General features: G+C 33.8%; 1 long non-coding RNA gene across 1 annotated transcript; it reads left to right on the top strand.

The window, feature by feature from the left end:
* Positions 1–265: 265 nt before the first annotated feature.
* Positions 266–701, top strand: LOC129570683 (uncharacterized). Its single transcript, XR_008688156.1, has 3 exons — positions 266–365; positions 430–522; positions 587–701. It is a non-coding gene; the product is annotated as an uncharacterized LOC129570683 (long non-coding RNA).
* Positions 702–5,001: the final 4,300 nt, after the last annotated feature.

The raw sequence follows: 5,001 nt of genomic DNA, 5'->3' as shown, positions 1-5,001 counted from the left end.
CATTTAGCTGCTCAGAATGGTAATAATTGGATACTTGTCTTTACTAATAGAAGACTGATTTGATCTTATTTATCGGTCAAAATGATTTTTCAGGTCGCAAGAATATTGCTGAACTTCTACTCAGTAAAGGAGCTAATTATGAAATGAAAAATTTTTGGAATAATACACCTCTTCATTTGGCTGCTCAGAATGGTAATAATTGGATACTTGTCTTTACTAAAAGAAGATTGATTTGATCTTTTTCATCCATCTAAATTACTTTTTAGGTCATAGGAGTATCGCTGAACTTCTCATCCGTAAAGGAGCCAATACTGGTATTAAAAATGATGCGAATCTTGTACCCCTTCAAATAGCTGTTAATAATGGTAAAGCTGACTAAATAAGAAATCGCTTTGATCTTTTCCATTGATCTGTATTATTATTGCTCAGGTTACGATGATGTCGCCAAACTTTTTATCGGTAAAGGAAACAAAGTTAATATTGAAGAGCAATTGGGATAGATTGCATTGGTCACTAACAATGGTAATGTTGCATTTTTTTTCACAAAATAAGAGAATTGAATTTTTGATCGATGTGTATTTTTCAGGTGACGAATAGCTGAACCAATTGAGCTGAATTATTGGATGATTTCCTTTGATTCCCCTTTTCGATTGTAGTGTAGAATAAATTTTAATTTTTTTTGTCAATCTATGACCATACAAACCAATATTGTTGCTTTGTTAGACCATCGATTAATATTCTGTCAAAAAAACAGCACAGGTTATTTGACTTTTTAATTGCTTACGATATAGGTATTAGTATAGAGTGGATTTTTTCTTTAAATTTTTGTGACTTCAACGTGCATCCGTGCTAATTTTGAACGCGATTTGTTTGCCGTAGGCAAAATCCAAGAATGAAAATAAATAATACAGAATAAATGATAAAAAATTATCTAAATTTCAATCTGGTGGTTGAACACTGAACAGTGTTGGTTGCTCTTGTTCACTTTCAAGTGAAATAAGAATTTGGTTCACTCTAGAGTCTACACAAATACAAATACAAATAATTTTTCCAATATAAAGTCTGTGAAACATACAATACTCTCAATGTCACCCATAGATCTATGGGTGAGATTGAGAGTAGAGTATGTTTATTTTCGGATTTATGTTTTTGAAAAGTGGAGTACGTTTTTCAGTGATTTCGTTTTAAGAAAAAAGAGAGCAAGTTTCTTTCGACTTGAAAATAAGTAAGTATTTTGACTGCTTGTAGCTATGTTAGAGGCGAGTATGTTTCAAAAACCTTAATTTGCGTAAAACAAGAGTATGTATTTTGTTAGTTTGGAATACCAATAAACAGGAGTATGTTTTTCCGACTTTGGTTGTTGGAAAAGGCGAGTATGTTTGTTCAAATGGGTGAATATTATTAATTTATTTGAATTTTAAGTATTAGGCAAACATAATCAATAGAATTAATCGTTTTTACGTTTGGCGGCTTCCAATACTTCAATTTAACACATTGGTTTTTGAAAAAGTAGAGTATCGTAAACCATCCAAATTGTAACAATTGAACAAATAGACAAACTTTCTGCAAAACTTTGAAGGGTAACTGTTGTTTTTTATATCATATTTGAGAAGATCACGACAAAAACTTCCGATATGAATATATGACTTATTTGTATTTTTTCAGAAAAGTGGTTTATTTTAAGACTATGTTACAATTAGAACTATGTTACAATTTGGATGGTTTACGATATGTTTGCATGAATGGTTAAAAATATTAATTTCTTTCGACGAAGAGTATCAGGAGTGCGATCAACATGAAATTTTCAGAATATTATCTTTTCTCCAAAAATGAAATCTCAGAAAGTTTAAAGTCAATCGGAGTCGATTTACGGTTGACCTCCCATACAAAAGTGTCAATTTTTTGAGGTTTTTCTTAGGGCAAGTACTCCAGGGTCAAAACGAAAATGGCTGATCTACGAACTTAAACTAATTTTTTGGATACAAAACTTTTGGCATTTCCAGATTTTGATTATCTCAATTGTTTTCTGAGTTATCGTGTTAACAAACACTAACGACGACGATGACAACGACGACGGCACACGAACGGAAAAGTGTCTCAAAAAGTGGTTTTCTACGCGTTTCATGAATTTTAATGATGATCTTAGCTAATTTTGCAAAAAAAAGTTTTCGGGACCAATTCCTATATAGGTACTTTCCCTTGACACGGTGTGTACGGAAAAGTTATATCTTCTTAAGAAGAACTGGGTCAAAATCATTTGATTTTTATGCTTTTACTTCTTCGTTTCCGCAGGCGAAGCTGGTAGAAACATTTGTACAATGGATGATTCGGATTGTTATACCGAGGCTGGCATTAATTGCTCTGCGAATTTTGAGGTCAACAAATGTGATTGCTTGCGGGATTGCGTTTCAATTATTTATGATACGGAGACATCACAGGTTCAAACGATGGAAAAATATTCGGGAATTGAAGGAGGGGTAAACATAGAACAATTTTAAACTGAGAACCCAAATGATTGAGTCATTATGACTCAAATATTATTCATCAACAATTGAATTCTATAAACCATTGATATCCCCATATCCAGTGTTAACACTAGGGGCAGTATCATTCAAACAAACACAATTGCACTCAAACAAACGGAGACTTTGACAATGGCTGATTTCATGGCGAGCCTTGGAGGACTTTTAGGTTTGTTCATGGGTGTTTCAGGGCTGAGTATCGTTGAATTGATCTACTATTTCACTGTGCCATTATTTTGCACATTGAGGCGACGTAAATCGATTGTGGTCAGCGATTCAACTTGAGCCACACAGAACATTTTATCCTCGCTTTCAACTCACACGGAAAATCCAAAATTCGATTTAAATAGATTGTAAAGGGAATAAATTTGAATTTTACACATTTGATATGTCATTTGTGGTACGAAGTTTGTTCAACTCAGAATTTCCCAACAATTGGATTACCTGCTGATGGGCACCAGCCATGAAATATCACATTTTTCATCAGTTTCTATGAAAAAAGTATTAATTAGAGTGGAAAACCCTTACAATATTTTCAATATAAATTGATAAAAGAATAATTTACCGTAAGTCACCATAAACATGAACACACCGAACGAAATGACACACATAACACAATAATACACATCAATAGTTACACACGTACACCCCAACAAATTTCTTTATGTTTGTGTGGAAGCACATTTTGTTGTCACTTCAAATACATTTAGTAATACATGTAGTAGGTACATGTACATATGTGTGTATATATATGTCACTTTGTGTACAAAGTTTGTCACAGGTTGTATTCAGTAAAAATTCATTTCACTTATTCGTTTTAGTAGCTAAGAAGGTTTGCAGTGAAACAATTTATTTCAAGGTAAGATTTTTATTTCGGTTCATTGGGCAAGTTTTGAAGAAAATTCCAAATTATTATTTTGAATAAAAAATAGTGTCTTTTTCTATAATTTTTTGAATAAATTTGTTTGGAATTATTGATTTCGTTCTTTTCCAGGGCGTACAATCAATGCTACTTCTTATCGATTGTTTCGATGGCATTTGAGTCAACTAATAATCCAATTACTTCCCATTTCACCGTTAAGGGGAAAAAAATCAATAGCAACATTGTTTTGTTGTGCCGCATAAAAAGCTTGAAAATCTCGTTCAAAATACTGCGAAGAACTCAAAGCAGCCAGAAATCATACGAAAACGAAAGTGGTTCATAGGGCAGCAGTCGTTTCTTGAATAATTTAACAATGGACGTGAATTCCCAGTTTGAACCGCCAAAAGACCATACAACCTCTTATGCTCTCAACACAACAAATGACTGTCACGGATGTCCAGCACAAGATTCACCGAATCACATATTGAACTCTCTCAACGACGACTGTATCCAAGAAGTTTTGCGTCGCTTATCAAACGCACGAGATTTTCTAAGTGCAGCTGAGGTGTGCACACAATTTCAAGAGAATGCAATTCAATGTTATCCATTGCCATTCAAAACCATCTGTATTTGTGATGGTCAAACGTTTTCGGACGCGATTCCGGTGGAACGTTTGAAGAGTTATGTGAGTATTTTTGGGCATTTGATTAAAGCAATTCGATGGAATACAACGTACCGAGACTTAGATGGCCATATTTTCAATATGATTGCGGATTTTTGTGGCAAAAATTCATTGGAATTGGTAATAATTCACCATAACATTGATTTCACTGCTCAAATTCAATTTAAAGCCCTAAAAAAATTGGAAATTGAAACGAGCTTAATCAGCAACTTCAAAATTCAGCCACAGCTTGAAGTTTTGAAATTAAAACTTGTAAAAGTGTTGCATTTCGATTCATTATTTACTCAAACGAATCCAAAACTTCAAGAAGTCGAATTTGTTAATGTGCACGGTTTCACCGATGACATGTTAGTGGAGTTTTTAAATCGAAATCCACAATTGAAGCGATTCAAACTCGAAGGTTGCAAACGAATATCATCATCAGTTCTGCGGAACATTGGCAAGAGTGTTCCGAGTCTCCTCATTTTGCATGTGATGTTCTTTAGTCCATTTTTAGAGCCCGGCGATATGCTGCAGATTGGGGAACTGCGGAAATTGAAGTGTTTGGAAATAAATTGTCCGAAATTCGCAGCGAAATTATTATTTGATCTATTGGTTGAGAATGAAGTGCCTTTAGAAGATTTGACCATAAGTAGATATGTTGATGATTTGGCTGAAAGCATTTTGAAATTGAAATCGTTGAAAAAACTGAATGTTGGCAATGTTTCGGATGAAATTTTCATAACTTTTGCAAAGGAAATGCAATATTTGGAACAAATTCGAATTGAATGCAATGACATCACCATCCAGCGGATTCAAGCAGCTCTGAAATATGCAGAAAACTTAACAAAGGTAACTATCATAAGTGGATGTCAAATAAAGATCGATTTGAACGCCTATAACTCCATTTTAAAGTTGGCCAAAGATCGTGTTCGAGTGCTGTTGATGATACGAAC

Source organism: Sitodiplosis mosellana, unplaced genomic scaffold, assembly GCF_009176505.1.
Source record: "Sitodiplosis mosellana isolate CC-2019 unplaced genomic scaffold, AAFC_SMos_1.0 Smas_scaffold_66, whole genome shotgun sequence".
NCBI lineage: Eukaryota > Metazoa > Arthropoda > Insecta > Diptera > Cecidomyiidae > Sitodiplosis > Sitodiplosis mosellana.
Note: the sequence above shows the minus strand (reverse complement) of the source record. Positions and strands in the feature narration are given on the sequence as shown.